Raw genomic sequence first — 16810 nt, 5'->3', positions numbered from 1 at the left:
TTTTCCAAGATTTCAGAGCCTCGGGAAGCCCAAGTCAGTCACAAAGCCCCGTTCAAGGGCGTGCTGGACTTTATTCAGGATTTCGGGCTCTGCTTTGTTGACGTGACCCGCAGTAACTTTCTGAACACGAGGATGCTTTTCTCAGCCAGCCGTACCCAGGGGAGGTCCCTGCGCCACGGCCCGCGCGGCTCCTCCGCGCCTCCCCTCAGGGCCAGGGCCTGACCCCCGGGCCTGCGCCCGCGCAGCCCCGCCACGCACGGCCCGGGCGGGGGGGCGGCCGGCTCGGGGAGGGAAGCGCAGACTTTGCCCCCCGGCAGCCGGGCCGCCCCCCCCGCCCGGCGGAGACCATACTCGGCCCCGGGCGCTGCCGGTACACCGCCGGGGCGCGCGGAGGCACCGCCGGGGGCGGGGGGAGGATGGGGGGGAGGAGCGCGCGTGCCCCCGCGCTGCGCCCGGCCCGCGCAGGCCTCTCCCTCGCCGCCCAGCCAATCGCGCGCGGCCGCCGCGGGAGGTGTGTGCCGCGATCTCACTTCCGGTACCTGTCACCCTGCCGGCCAGAGTCTGTCAGGCGCAGGACCGGGTACTTCAGCGCTCCTCCTCTCCCCTCAGCGACCCCCGCCCCGCCGGGCTGGCAGCGCCGGGCGGTGCCGCTGGCCCGGGCTGGCGGCGAGGGGGTGCCGGCAGCGGTGGTTGGGAGGCGTCGGGCGGGCGTGTGGCGAGAGCCGGGCGCCCCGGGGGACCGACGGCAGCTGGCAGCCAGGGGCGCGGCGGTGCTTGCCCGGCCCGACCCTGCCCTGCCCGGCCCGCTGCGAGCGACGCGGCCGCGCCTCTGCGCCTGCCCGCGGGCCGGCAGTAACGCGCGGTGTCGCCTCAGGGGTGCCCCCCTTCCGCCCCCCGCGGTGCAGAGGCTGCCCGTAGCCCGGCGGGGCTCCTGCGGCCGGGGCGGGCACGGGGAGGGGGCGGTGGGAAGGCGGCTGGGTGACGCCCCCGCCTTGCTCACACGGCGGCGGTTTTGCTAATGACCCGTCTTTTCTTCTCCTCCTCCTCATCCTCTCTATTTATTCTGTCTCTCTTTATGTATCTCGTCGCCGCGTTTTGAAGCCCTCTGCGAAAGTCCGGCGCTGGCGGAGGCGAGAAGGTGCTGGCTGGCCGGGGGAGATGCTTTAGCCGCTCCCGGGGCTGCGCTCGGGCTGGGCGCCAGCTGCTCGCCGTGCGGGGACCGCCGTGGGCGGCAGCCCGCGGTCAGAGAGGCTGCAGGACGAGCGAGAGCCGGCCCTGGGGGAGGCTGGTGTTTGTAGGTAAAGAGCGATCTTGGAAACTTTGTGGGGAGGCTTCAGGGTGCTGGGGGGTGGGGAAGAGAGGATAAGACAATGTCCTGCCATATAAGATGCTATTTTTCAGCTGTCATGTCTCTTAAATACATGAGTTGTCCTTAAACTGGTTTGAGAAATGAACTTGGGCACTAGGCAGAAAATACGTGCTTGGAGGTTACCTTTATTGGCTTGGCTTGGTCAGGCAGGTTGTGCTTTTGCCCATCAGTTGTTCAGAGAAAAGTCCTATATCCCTGGAGTGATGAGCGGGTTAGTGGAAGCTCCCCCTTTATTTGCTTTTGTGGCTTGATGAGAAAACCACGTTTTTGATTGTCCCTACCGGGCTGTCTCCTTGCTTTCTGAAAAGCTGGTGAAAAAGATAGCACTCAAAAAGGAACGGAGTGCTACAATGTGTTGCCTTGCATTCATGTTAAGATTAGCGTACCCTCACTGGCAGAAGTAGCTGTTCCTAAGCTCTCTGGTGAAAGGAGTACAGGATTCATCAGACAGGATTATATAAAATAATGATGTTTGGCACTTTGGTGGCCTTGGATGTCTTAGTAGTACAGCACAAATAAAGACACATAAGTTTAGTTGGGAAGGAAAGCTGTAATCAAACTGTACTTACAGAACATGCGCTGACTTTCTTCTTGGCATGTAACACTTGATTACTGGGTTGAAATTTGTGTGGTCTTTGCAGGTAGCCTAACTGATAAGCTATAAAAGGTGTTTCCTTTATAAATTCTGAATCACTGACTTAATATTGAGGCTACCTGGTCTCATGCTGAAACTGACGGCAGTTGTGGTTCATGTGATGTGGTCACAAGTCTACTCAAAGCTAAACCAGTATCATAACCTTTGTTATTTGGCATGAGCTACCAAGCAGTCATTGGCTCTTAGTTACTTTCAGTGGCAACTTTTTGGATTTTAAGTAGCGCAACCTAGTGTTTCAGAAGGATGAGAGTGTGCACAGACCCTATCAGAGGTCTGTAGAACTGCGTAGCCAGCACGCTCCCCATGCTCCCTTTCTTTTCCCATGTTTGGAAGGAACACTTTGTGTAGTCCAAAAAAAAGTTCTTATCAGTCTGCTGATGCCTTATATTGACCGTCATCCTCTATGGTCAGGTAGCATAGGGAGTTACAAACCCTTATGTCCTGAAAACCTCATGGTTTTATTGCTTCTCTTCAGTAGTTCTTTAATGTCTTCATTTCTTATTCATGCCCCTCAATACTGTAGTCTTCTTAAAGGGCATTATGAATTTTAAACCATGGAGAAAAGGTTGCATTTCAGCTGTGATTTTGTACCATTATACTTTTAATATTTTATGTGTTGAATGTTGTAAAAAATATTAGAGAAGATAATGTCCTACGGGAGAGTAGGATACATGGCCTAGGATGTTCATCTTGTTTTGGAAAATAGATCATAGTGCTTACTGTTGACCTGAAGGGGTCAAGGAGGGCAGTGTAAATTTTCTTAGAATTATTTTAGAAGAAGCTCTTACTTCAGAGTGCAAATAGCACTGTTTTTCTCTTTACTTTGCCTTAGCTTACCTGCTAAGATTTGAGTTCTGAGTTTTGTTTCTCTTGCACATGGCATATTTGTTGCAAGGGGGAAAAAAGAACACTATAATTGTCTTGGAAAATAAATGAAGTTTAATTCATATTTATTTTAAGTACAAACATATTTTGGTACAGCATTTTGGAATTTTAACATTTGTAATTTAATCTGATTTTTTGGCAAATCTCTCTGAATCTTTAATTTGTTTGGTTTTTAGTTGAGTGGACAGGGAAGTTAATTTAATCAAACCATTATTTATTTTTGTAACTATGTATGCTTTTTTTTTTTTTAATAACAGGCCTTATAAAGTACCTAAAAGTAAAATCTCTAATTTTGGTGTATAAATGGTACTTAAAAGGCCAGTTGCAAAGACACCTTGTAGGACATGTATGTGTGTGTACCTTAGAAACAGTAACTACTCTAACAATTTGTCCACAGAAAGACTTAGACATTTGTGAGAATGCTCATTATGAGTAAATGTACTTTGCTTTATAACAGGTAATTAAATAGCACAAGGTTTTCACTGTAGTGGTCTTAGTTGAGTGCTTTTGAATTTTTTTAGTATGAAGAAAAAAGGTCAGTATGATACTGGGATATACCAGTCATATACCCTAGTTAGCTAGATGTCAGTGTAGTCCTGCTGTAAAACTAGGTATTGTATTAAAAGCTTCAGTCATTTAAAAAATATTTTTAGTCCAAATGAAGTGACTGCATTTTTTTCTGAAGCATAGAGAAATATAAAAAAGCTTTATCTTACATGATATAAATATAAAGTTAGAATAGTAAGCTTTGGGAAATTTTGTGACTTTTTTTTTTTTTTTTTTTTTAAGAAAGGATGTCAGCAGCTTTTTTATTAATGAAGAGACACTTGTTATCACCAATGTGCATGTGAAATGGAAAGGGAACACATTCTGGAAATAGCTTCTGTTTCAGCCTTGCAAGATGCTGCATGAAGTGGTGAGTACATATGTGGACTGGGAGCTGTCTTGGCATTGTTTTTGAACAAGTAGAGAAGAATAAACATTTGAGGTAGAATTGCTGTAAAGAGTGATTAATGTATAGTCAACCGACAAGGGAAGTAATCTAAGCAAGCAATGCCAACAAAGAGTTGATAAATGGAAAACAGTAGCCCAATCAGGAGAACAGAGTAAGTAAAATTTCCTTATGTTCTGATATCTGTGTTAGACTTATACATAAAAGTTGCATAAAGATGTTATCCAGTAGACTTTTGAATTCTTAATATTTTGAAAGTAGAGTGCTCAACATTTCACAGGACCAGGTCTGTAAAATTAAATTTTGAATGTTTTATGAAGTAGAATGCTGAATATTCACTGAATGAATAAGTACTTATCCAATAAGGTTAAGCTCTAAATCATGAGTATCCTCAGAATAAAATAAAACCTCTCCATCTTGAAAAGTGTGATGTTTGGCATGTCTCACAAACATTACATTGATATGAGGAGATTGTTGTGTGACTAGATTGTATGTGGCATTGAGTTGTTGCCAAATCTGATTCCACTTCCTCATACCAGTTCTCATAGTTTCTGCTTATGAAACAATATTTATTTTTAAGTGCGTTGCATGTGTCTTTTAAGTATCTAGGAAGCATAATTTCTGTGTCCGGTGAAGAGCTTTTCATGCACAGATTAATACAAATTATAAAATATAATTCATTGGTGTTCTAATCCTGATTGAGGCTTGAGTTGTTATATGACTGGTTTGTGTAGTTGTTTGCTGTGTTTTAAAATGCTTGTAGGCATAAGCTGTAAAAATCTTTTTTTTTACCTTGCAGATTACCTGTTTGGTAGTTCTCATCTTTCATAGTTTGTTCTGCGGTACAATGTTCATCTAAATTTATTGGTTTAAGTTCAAGTTGGCTCATGCCTGTGGAAACACTAACCGTATGAGGTAGATTTGCAAGCATTTGACAAATTACTTATCCCTTTCTAGAAATGCTGATATACTTTCCTGGTTTTTTTTTAAAAAATTAGAAACTAAGAAATTATTCTCTTAATCTTTCCAAATAGTAAAATAAAGTTGTTCAAAAATGTGTCTGCCTTGAGGAACTCAGAATAGTTAGCAGCTACTGAAGTTGTAAGGTTCTTTGGCATTTGTTTCCAGGCAGCTGAAATACACATGAATGCTAGTCCAATATTTTTGTATTTCATACTTTCGTATGAATACTTTGGTCTGTTTTCAGTTTGTTGTTAAGTATGTAAAAGGAATCAGAACTGCTGCTCTTCAGTGTGCAAATTAACTGCTGGTTGAGTAACTTTTTACTAACCTATGAGTGTATAACATCCTGGAGCTGAGAGCATTTATTGTTGTGAATAGTTTAGAGTTTGATGTATTTTGCATGGAAAAATGGTACCACAATCTGTCCTAATGTTGTTTAGATTTAAGTAAAATGGATCATTTGGAATTATTCTACAGCCTATGATTAATGTTTGGAGGCAGGGCTTACTGTTTTGTTGTATGTATCCATGCATCCAGCACAGTTATGCTGTCTGAGTAAGTTCTATTATCTGCATATAGGCTTGTATTGATGTTCATTTTTTGTTGCACAAGTAAGTGCTGCATGCCTGGGTTTTTTGGTTTGTTTTTGTGTGTTGGTTGTTTTTTTTTTTTAAAAAAAATTCAATATTTTTTTACTGGGAACGACTGATGTAACAATTCACAGAAGAAACATTGAATTTAAGCAAGAACATGAATGTTCAGATGGTAAGAAGGACCATTGTCAATTTGTAAAATCTGTTCGTAAGTGAAGACATGAATTACTGTTGATGTTTCCTGGCCTCCTGTTACTGTTACTGCTTCAGCAAGAATGTTATAAAGTACATGGTATTGGAGTGCTGGTGCAGCCTCGTGTTTTAAAAAAAAAAAAAAATCATCAACCTTCTCACATCTTTTGGATGCATATATGAAAGGTGTTCCCTGGAGTAATAAGGCTGAAAAATAGAATATGGAGCAGTTTGCATCTGAGGCAGGAGGAAGAGGGAGATGGTGAATGTTGTGTCAGAGACTGCTTTGGAGATTTCTGGATTTATTAGCAAGTGGTGCTTGATGGCATTCTTTACAATAGGGCTGATGAATTCTCCATTACAGCAGTTGATGAATTCACCCACTCTGATATTAAAATAAAATTAATTGCAGCCCACAGGTCGTAGTGAATATTGTTGGTTTGTTGGCAATCTTCAGGGGAAGATTACAAGAGCTATGCAATGCTAGCATGAAAATTTTGTTTCTTGTGGAGGCTAGAACTAGGTAAAGGTTAGGAGTCCTAAGAATAATTTTAAATACTAGCCAATGCAGGTATGTACAGAATATGGGACACTGAAGTTTACTCAGCAAAACTGAAAATGGTTAAGTGTGTTTTTTCAAATCTTTTTTTCTTAGTTCATAGGTAAACATCAGTTTGCAGTAAATGTGCTGCATTGTGAGGGGGTTTCAAGTGGGTTTTTTGTCAGTGTAAGATGCTGTATGGATGTAGTTTCACTATGTAGCTATGTAAACAGGAGAATGTTCCGTCTGTGGTTGTTTCTGACCAGTTGGTTGTTGGTAATTCTGCTCTGTGAGCATAAGGTAGACTTATGTTATTATGCTGTATGTATGTAAAATTTAAAAATGGTGTAATGTGTTTATTCATATTCCACATAGCTACCCACAGAGAAAAGCACATAAATGAATTTATATATATATATATATAAATTTCAGAGGTAAACAGTTCAAATTTCTTATCTACTTCAGGACAAGAGACTGCTGTGTGCAGTTAAGCAGGCCAGTATAATTAGAAGCAAATCAGGTAGCAGATTTAGTATATATGTAACTAAGAGACAAGCAGCATAGGATTTTGCTTTTGAAAAAGGCAGCAGCAGTACGTTTTTGTACTGTGCTTCCGTAGAGATGTAACTGTACATATGAATAGGCCAATATTTTCAAACAGCTGTCAAATGTTCAATTTAAATGTGTGTTTTGGGCACTTGATTTTCAGCATATTGAGCTGCCATAATTCTAACCAAATTTACAAGGAGTTGCATTTTCTCAAGATTATAAATCCTGTAATAAGTCCTGTCTAAATTTAATAGCGATTATCCTTTAAGCATATAGAATTGTTCAGTTTGCAGCTATCATTAATTTTGATTCTCTCCTAATGTGGCATGCGTACATGCATGTCTGTGTGTATATATACATGAATGAACACATAAATATGAGAATAAAAAAAATAGGATGTCCCTTTTCTGTGTTGTTCCTGATAGCCCTGCAAGTATGAAGCTTAGAGCAAAAGGTGTGGTTACACAGCATGGCTTGATCTGATCTAGCAACTGTTTTTAAAGATCAGTCAGGTTAGTTCGTCATGCTGCTTTCCTTTGCTATCAACCATGTGTTTCTATCCTTCCTTTTTGCTGCCCCTTAGAAAGTCTGTTCAGCTATCTCTTATGTTTTTCCTGTGTTACACTTCAACCAGCTTAACAAACTGAAGCTGTGTCTAACCTAGGTAATACAATACACCAGGGACTTTTTTCTGGACCTGGAACTAAGTAACAAGATTGCACACACCTGTCTTCCACCTGAAACAGTACGGTTGCATCCAGACTGCCAGTGAAGAGCACTTTGCTGCTCTGCATTTGCTGTCCCCTTAACTGTGCCTGGGCATTTGTCTGGGAGCGCCAAGTTGGTATGGGCCAAAATGGTGTCAGAGAGGATGCTAACAGCATGACTCGAGCCTGTGCTCTGGCCCTGTTTTATTTACTGTTACAGATGTGGCCAGAGAAGTCAGACAAGTGCAAAAGCCAGCCCAGGTGAGATGGAGCTGTATGGCTGAAAATGAAAGGAGAAGGAAGGTGCAGGGCTGACAATGTCAGGGAGCTACAGAAGGGGTATCCTTTTGATGTCAAGGAGCTATTAAATTACTTAAGAGCGTTTGTCTGACTGTACCCTTAATGTAACATTATTTTGCTAACTACAGCTTCAGATTGCCTCTGTGGAGAGCTACAAGTGCTGTGTCCCTATAACTGCTTTATCAAAGTCTGATTCAGTCAGCTAAAATGCCTCACAAGTGAATTAAACCTGGTATATGAAAGTATATATATGACATTTTAAACAGGTTTTCTTATCCTGGATGTTTCATTGGGGTATTGTTTTTCTTCTACCTTTTCTGTAATTCAGGTGCTTCCTTAGATAAAAGAAGTGGGGAAGAGAAGTAGGGTGGCAGGCAGGAAGCAATGGTGATACTATTACTGTTAATATGGGGCTGTTGAACTGGTCAGTAGACTCCCCTCAGATCTTATGAAGGATGAGCAGAGAGCTTAGATGTCAGGAAAATAATTGGTTATATTTTGACATTTTTTGATCATGCAGGAGTGTGAGGCTTGTGATATCTCTACTGTAGCAAGTGACCTGATTTAGAACTGTGAAGTCATATGTCCCAAGTATATCCTCTGTCTGATGTGTCAGTGGCTTGGAAGTACAAGTACTTTATATCCATTTGCCAAAAAAATGTAGATTCATTGCATTCATACCTGTTGCCAAGACTCCTGTCAGCAATGCTAATTCAGTGTAAACTTTGGTTTTGTGTGACACATTTACACAAAGAAAAACTTTTTAAGGTAGGAATTTCTGAATTACCAGAACAAAACTGAAGTTCTTTTTCTTCACAAAAAAACCCCAACAAAAAGTGAAAGAATTTTGTTTTACATTCCACTCCGGGTACTCTGAGTAGTAGCATGTCATTAAATCAAAGTTAGTTCATTTTTATCGGGTTTTATTTGTTTATTTATTTAAATGTAATAGCTGAGCAACAAGAGCCTGTCAAAATACTGTGAAGGAATGAATAAAATTGTAGTACAATGAAGAATACTACGTCCTTCACAGACTGGAACCCACCGCACTGGGATTTCAGTGATGCTACAAGGGCAGGAGGGATGAAAAAGGGGTCGGTAGAGCCCAGACAGAAGAGAAGAAGGTGCTGTTTATAGAAGACATTAGATTTTGTCTACTGGTAGAAGAGTATGAAAGCTATATGTTGGGATTACTCAATTAATTTTCAAAAAGACACTTGTAGGTAGAAGGGGCCTAAATCTGTAGTATCTTGTCTGAAGGTTGTTCTCTTTTATAGGATATAAATACTTCTGTTAAGCTGAGTTTAGGTTATCAAATATGTCTTGTTAATTTGTCTGGGCAAGGGAATAAAGTTTATCAGTGAAATAAACCCACTGAAAATACACAGTGGTGTTCTCTAGTAAGAAGGCAAATTCAGGCTGCTTGAATCTCTTCCAGAAACAGATGTAAATTCCACTGTAGCTTTTCAAATAGTGAATAATCATGGTCTGTTATGTTTGGTGATGAGTCATGCAAAGGGTTGCAGATGGTGAGAAGAGTGCAGCTGTGCAGATACTAGAGGAGCAGAGATAGAAGACTAGAAGACCCAAGGGGACAGAGGTGATTTTAGGATGGGTTGCCACGGCTTATGAAAGAGACAGATAAGAGAGCTGAAAGAGTATTGAAGCTGAGTGTGCCAGCCTCAGGGTAAAGCCAAAACTGAACCTGAGATTTGGGGATGGGGAGAATGCTGGAGACTGAAAAAGAGGTATACTAAGGTAAAGAAATATTTGTTGTTCTTTGAAGCAGAAGTTGCAGCATCAGCTACCAAAGTTACTGGACATTTGTGCCAAGCCAAAACATGAAGGAGAGACCAAGCTTAGGTGGGGAAATTCAAGGTGGAAATGAAAAGAGAAAACTAAGAGGCTTCATGTTCCTTTTAAAGGAATGCTGGTCGTTAGTAGGCGAGTTATTGTAGTAACAGATATAGATGCAAAGTTGTGGGACTGCTCTGAGCAGAAGTTGTGTAATGAGATCAGAGTGGCCAAAGTTTGCCAGGTGGAGAAGTTGTATCTGACTAGCTATTCTAAAAAAGGAGGATTGCAAGGCCTGGGTTGTGGTTGAAGGGCAGGTAAGATTCAAGTGAAGCTTTTATGATCTCAAATCAATATGCTAAAAAGTCCATCTGTCAACTTTTTGCATTAAGTAATTTTAATTTAAGATACCTTTTCCTTTTGTTTCCTCTGTTTTTAGATTAAAAGTATTGTTCCAAAATCATATATCTTTATTCAGGAAGAATGTTACCATTGAGATGTCTGTAAGAACTAGTATTTTTACCCACAGGTCAGAAATCCTCAGCCAGAGTGAATGTTTAACCACTATTTCAAGGATATCTTTTTCTTAATAAAGTATGTGATTAGGGTTCAAAGTGAGGGACCCTGAAAAATTTTAGACTCCTCAGAGTACTGACATAACTTCAGGCACCCATTGTGCTGTTCGTGTGTTCTACAAACCCCAGTAAATATAAAACAAATACTGAAAGTGAACTGGGGAAAAAAAAAAATGGGGGAGGGGGGAGCAGAAGTCCAGATCTGTCTTCTGAGAGTTATGCTCAAAAACTGCTATATTGAAAACTGGTTTCAGGATTGTTTTCTCATCTCTTAGCCTAGTTACCTAAAAGTCAGATATATGCAGTATGGTCTGCTATCCTCTACCCACACACAATAACTTTGAGCTGCATTTTTTTTTTTTCCAAAAATTTTAATTTTTATGAAGGTTGGTGACTGAGAAGAAGGAAAACAAATTATTGACCCTACTGAGGAAATGATGCAATATGAATTCAGCAATTATCTGTTTTGTTTGGCCTGTCAATTGCCAATCAGCACAGGAGCACTTGCAAGCCAGTTGCGACATGTAGCTCTGAACCAGCTACAGTGTGTTTGCTGTTTGCAGTCAGTAGTTCAGGGACGTTGTGGGCAGGGGGAACTGTAAGTATAGTGAGAAGGGGAAAGAACAGGAAGACATGATAGGGCATTGTGGGGTGACAATGGTATGAAAATCTTATATCTTTGGGAGCAAATCAATAGAATTAAAGCTCTTTTATTTCTTCTCTCCCAAGTTACCCTTTTCCCAGTGTTTTAATGCTGGTAATTGCAAATATCGATATGAATTCTACCTTTTGAATTTGTGTACTGTCACAACTTGCATACTGTCACCCCATGCAACACTACAGGCTTGGGGAAGAGCAGCTGGAAAGCTGCCTGGCAGAAAAGGACCTGGAGGTGCTGGCTGACACCTGGCTGACCACGAGCCAGCTGTGTGCCCAGGGGGCCAAGAAGGCCAATAACATCCTGGCTTGTACCTGAAACAGTGTGGCCAGCAGGACAAGGGGAGTGATTGTCCCCCTGTACTGGGCACTGGGGAGGCCACATCTCAAACACTGTGTTCCGTTCTGGGCCCCTCACTGCAAGAGGGACATTGAGGTGCTGGAGTGTGTCCAGAGACGGGCCACGGAGCTGGTGAAGGGTCTGGAGCACAAGTCCTGTGAGGAGCAGCTGAGGGAACCGGGATTGTTTAGTCTGGAGAGGAGGAGGCTCAGGGGGTCCTTATCACTCCCTACAGCTCTCTGAAAGGAGGTTGTAGGCAAGTGGGTGTCAGTCTCTTCTCCCAGATAACAAGCAGCAGGACAAGAGGAAACCGCCTCAAGTTGCACCAGGGGAGGTTTAGATCAGATATTAGGAAAACTTTCTTGACTGAAAGGGTGGTCAAGCATTGGAACAGGCTGCCCAGGGAGCTGGTGGGATCACCATCCCTGGAGGTGTTTAAAATATGGGTAGATGCAGTGCTTAGGGACATGGTTTAGTGGTGGATTTGGCAGTCCAGGGTTAATGGTTGGACTGGAAGATCTCAAAGGTCTTTTCCATCTTAAATGATTCTATGATTCTAACTTAATGCTCTCAAGCTTTTATTATGTTGTTTAAATTCACAAAATTATATACAACTCTAAAAATTTTCATTAGCAGTCAACAAACTCAAAACTACTTGGTATCTGTACAATATTAGATTATATGACAGATTAGTAACATATATTAGTATTATGTATAATATGTGGCCTTGAATTAGGTTGCATTCAGTTGAACTATTTATGTTACAGGAATGTTCCTTTGTTCTTCAGTCGAAGAGTAAGCAAGGGTGTAATCACATAGGAATAATAAATATACTCACAGAACAAAAGATTAGTTAATTATTTCTTTTCCTTCATTTTACTATAAATCTAAACTTGAGGCAGATATTTTTATTTATAATACAGAAAGGATTCTAGGTTCTAAAGAGTATGTTACTACTAAGCCTGCTAATAAGGGATTATCAATACATACCAATTGCTATCACATATAAAGGTCTGTGGATATAAAACAAAAGGTATTCTTGTATCCTAGTTTATAGGAGTGCATTTTAAGGTATCCATACATATATGCAAATCTAAAGATTGTTGGAATATTATCAGTTTTAGAAAGTGCATCAAAGTCTTTCCTTGACTATGTAAGTTAGTGGCGCTTTTTTTTTTATTTCTTTTCATAAATATAGTATGTTTACAATTTCATATTTGTTAGTAAGAGTTACTAGACAGCTTTGCTTGTAAAAGCTATGATGTCTTTGTGGATAGAACAGTCATGTATGTTATTTCTTTTTTGTTTCTTTTTATTTGGGTGGTTTTGCTTTTTTTTTTTTTTATTTTATCAAGCATGTGAGCAAGTAAAACTTCTGAGTTAGAGGTTTATGTAACACATATCTGTATTACTGTATGACTGTAGTACAGTCAATATGTTTAGTGAAAAATGGCCAGAAATTTTGCCTGACACTGCCTCTGTACACATTAGTTTATAACTTTAATTGACAATTTTAGTTGCACAGATGTCTTTAATTTTTTACCCTCTGAAGTTTATTTTTACCGTGTGTAGCAAAAATGTACTCTGCAGGAGACTTAGCAAGAGGCTTACATTTTATTTACTTCAAAAATTGATTATATTGGAGACAATAATTTAGTCACCACACTAAAATGCAATTTCTATTTGCCTTTTACCCTCAGATATCTTTATCCTTCAACAAATGAAGTCTCTGGAGAGTATCAGGGTATAGTCAGAAAATTGTTGAGCAGCCACTTTGCATAATCTGAGATGCCGTAATCACATGTGTAAGGAAACAATTGCAACATTCCAATTTAGTCTTAAGGATCTAGTTTCCAGTGAGCAGCATGTTAGGACAGATGTGTAGGCTGTTTGTAAACGCTGTACATGTCAGAATCAACTTTGACTTCACCACTGAAACTTACTTTTACACATTATTTGTAGAAAAAACAAATTATAATGGTTTAGGACATCTAATATGTGCATGCAGTTCATAAGAGTTTTTGTGGGATTTTTGGTTTGTTCTTTTTTAAAAAATTCTCTTAATTCTAGGCATACCGTACAATCAGATTTAGCCTCAATCTGAGCACTGATTTCTGAAGTTGAGGTATCCTTAACTGTTAATCAACTGAAAATCTTGGCTTATGTAATTAGCTTGTTGACTCCCAAATAAATGGGTAAGGAGTTTTGGGAAACATGGGAAAAGTGAGAGATCTTTGAATTTGTTAAAGGTGTAATAAATAATCATAAGTAATGAAAAAAATAGCAAATACTCAGATGACACATTTGTGTGAACGTGACCTTGGATTTTGGATCAAATAGCAAGTACATGAATGTCGTGTTTGTGCGAACGTGGCCGAATGTGACCTTGCATTAGTTCAAATATCAATCATAAATCAAATCCTAGCTTTTAACATACATGTAAAGAAAACATCCTCCTATATGGTGCATCAGACTTTTGTTTCTCAGTAGTTGTGGTCTTCACAGCATTCAGCAAATGCATAGAGCATCTGTGTGCTGTACAGTATATTCTTTCAGCTTCATTGCCTACAAGATATTGTCATGAAGAATTTAGTATCTGTAAAAGTTCAACGCACAAATTACTATGGCTGCTATGATTAACATGTGCAATCGTTTGAATCTTGCTTAAGTATGGAATAATTTGAGTGGAATGTAACCGTGACTTGAAGAGATACTGACATTGAAATGCATTGGATAAAGAGCAAAAGCTGAGATTCTTTGGAGAGAAAAAGGCAGTGTGTTGCAAGCATGAAGGTATATATATATAAATGAAGTGGGATTTTTTAATGGAAACTGTGGTGAGCTCTGAGTAGTACTTGTGGAACTGTATTTGAACTTGAAAGAGAGCACATGTCAGAGAACACATAGTACTCTATAACATAGTGGTTGCTAAGATGTTGCCATGGCTTAGTTTCTTGCAGAAAAAAAAATTCCTATTGTTCTTTTGAGTCTCTTGTTAATAAAATATACTTGCTTCAATGGTCATGCCTCAAGAATACAGTGTATTACTAACTCTGATCTGAATATTTGCTTTATGTGCATTAATAACTAACATAAATTGAATAAACTTCCCTCATACTGCTGTCCAGTATTTTTAATGTTGTGTTAATAATAGTATGTTTATTCTACAGGTTAAGCTTGTAGTCAATTCTTAACCATGTGTCAGAGCTCGTTATTTACTATAAAAGTGGAAACAGAGACAGGACAAATAGAGAAAGGAAAAAATAACAAATTGCCAATTTTTCAGGATTTGTAGGCATCTAGACAATAAAATTTGAAGCAAGACTAAAGACTTTAACACAAAGTTTTCCACTTAAGTCTTTGTCAGTTCTTGCTTGGTTTAGAGTCAGGATTCATCTAAACATCAGACTGGATTATAGTGTAGTTAAAAAAACAAACGAACCAAACCAAAACAAAAAAAACCCAACCAAAAAAGCCCCACCCCAGAAGCTCAAAAAACCCCAAACTAACCAACTGAAAAAACCCAACAAAGGCACTCCCAAACACATTTCTTGAAGAAAATAGTAAAGCGAAGGAGAACATTATAGACTACCAATAACACTAATATAATATGATATGGTTTGTTAACTAATATTACTATTGACTGATACTAAAGTCCTAACAGTCAACTGTTTAAGGGATTCAGCAAATGTAGATTTAAAAGAGAGATTTGAAAACTGTACTTGGAAATATAGCTACTTCTGACTTTAGTATCAGTTCAGCTTTCACTAGAAAGAAAAGTCAGGTCTTCCCAATTACAGAAACCACCAAAGTATTCACTTTTTGGATATGAAAACTCGCATTTGGAGGAGAAAAAAGAAAACAACAAACCAAAAAATCCCAATGTCATATTGTTATTTTGTGCAGACTTGAACATTTGAGCTTGATGGCAGTTCAAGCACAATTCAATTTGCACTCCTTACAGAAATCAGATAGGAAAAACAGATTTTTCTTTTAATAGAAGGACCTTGATGCAAATTTGAGTAATGTATTTGCATATATATGATTTGGAAATAAGTATTTGATGCATCTAATGTCCATTTATGTGGGAGAAAGCAAGCATAACTTCAGGTAGATGTAAACTTGAGGTGAGAGACCTGTAATTTTTGTCTCTGGAGCCTGAAGGCAAAGTTTACAAAACCTTTATGTGCCATCGCTGATGAAATCAAGTCTGGCTCCTGTTGTTAAAGGGGTTAGCAGTGGTTAATTTAAAGATGGGCTTCAGATCTTGTTGTATTGATAAACTAGAACTGTGGTATTTCTTTACATCTTAAGTTGATCTCTGTCTGCTAGAGGTTGACTAATTTTGTGGCTCAAATACGATAAAATATACTTTCTGGTCTAATATAAAGTCAGTGTAAAAGTCATGTATGTAAGTGTAAAGTGTTCTCAACTGAGTTCATAGTTACCAAGTTCTTGAGGGGCTTGTTGAATTTAAAATTTCCCATTAGAAAGCTGTTTGACGCTAGGATGTTGTTTTACTCTTTACAAGCAGCTGAAGTCTTTGAGCTACATTCTACTTGAGTTTCCAGCATTGGAAGTATTATTTTATTTATTTATTGGAGCATGTTGTTTCAACTCAGAGTAAATGCCTGTGTTTTCCATTTACTGGATTTCTGTGGGAGTTTTACTGCTGGAAGGATGATGAATATCTGGGATGTGCATGATCTCCTCAGCCTATATGACAGTGTCATAGCCCTGTCAAAAGATGATACTGCTTAATCTAACAGAGATGCTGTCTGATCTGTAGAGCAGTTCTCAGCTCTCACCAGAGACTTAAGAGGCATGGCTGCCTTACTTCAGGCAATGCAGGGGCCTGGTTTACACAATCACTGGATTCTTCAGAGGGGATACAGGCTGACATACATGTTTATTTGTTAGCTGTGCAGCACATGTATGCCTCTCCCCAGCTGCTTATTTCTGCTCCCTCCAATGAGCCAGCACAAATACTTGTAAGGCTTTGCTGTGAACTGGATCATGGAAGTGATCTGATTGAAAAGTACCACTTTTTAATTTGTGATCTTGGCCTCAAAGGTTAGCCATGGCCCTGGAAAGTCCATTGAGTTCAGCTCAACCCAACCATATGAGTGAGGTGCTTGATGTTAGGTGAGATGAATTACTCCTTTTATTTCTGTTTGCTGAAAATTAATTTCTGCTTTGTAATTATTTTTTTCTCCATTATTAATTGTGTCTGTGGTGCGAAAGTGAGAGGGTATTATATTTGAGATAAATAGTTTAATTACCTCCTGAATAGTTTTGTTGCTGATGTATTATTTGTTACTTAGACACTAATCTTGGCAAAACAATTTTTAGAAGTATTTAGAGTATAATGAATGTGTTACATAATTGAAAGAAAATATTGGAGGAAATTGTGAATATGTAATCGTGAAGGTATAGAAAGCAGCTGAACAGATTTAAAGCAGAAATGTTGCATTTAAGAGGGGGATGAGTCGTCCTGCTCAGAGACATTTATCTTTCTTTAATATATTCTAGGCAATGAGACTCCACTTCAGAGAGTCAGGACCAATGAAGTAGCTTCTACCCTGTGCCACTAAATCTTGGAAAGAAGCTACAGGGACATGCCAACAGGGATTGAAGCTGGCTCAGTAACTGCAAAGTAGCTGAATAGTGACTGTTAGTGATTATGTCGTTGTTCTCTGTATTTTTTCAGTCTGTGCTTTTCCCCACCTTGCTTGACT

General features: G+C 39.7%; 1 protein-coding gene across 2 annotated transcripts in view; it reads left to right on the top strand.

Annotated features, from left to right (window-relative positions):
* Nucleotides 1-1104: 1104 nt before the first annotated feature.
* Nucleotides 1105-16810, top strand: part of PPARA (peroxisome proliferator activated receptor alpha) — a 38110-nt gene continuing 22404 nt past the window's right edge. The window contains exons 1-2 of one of the 2 annotated variants that reach the window (XM_080393352.1): nucleotides 1105-1298; nucleotides 3703-3825. The gene's annotated coding sequence lies outside the window, so the exon portion shown is untranslated. Of the gene's footprint in view, nucleotides 1299-3698; nucleotides 3826-16810 lie in introns of both variants that reach the window. The other variant, XM_080393351.1, reaches the window with a different exon arrangement.

The sequence above is a fragment of the Falco punctatus genome (assembly GCF_963210335.1).
Source record: "Falco punctatus genome assembly, chromosome: 6".
Classification (NCBI taxonomy): domain Eukaryota; kingdom Metazoa; phylum Chordata; class Aves; order Falconiformes; family Falconidae; genus Falco; species Falco punctatus.
This window is presented reverse-complemented; position numbering and strand designations above follow the sequence as displayed.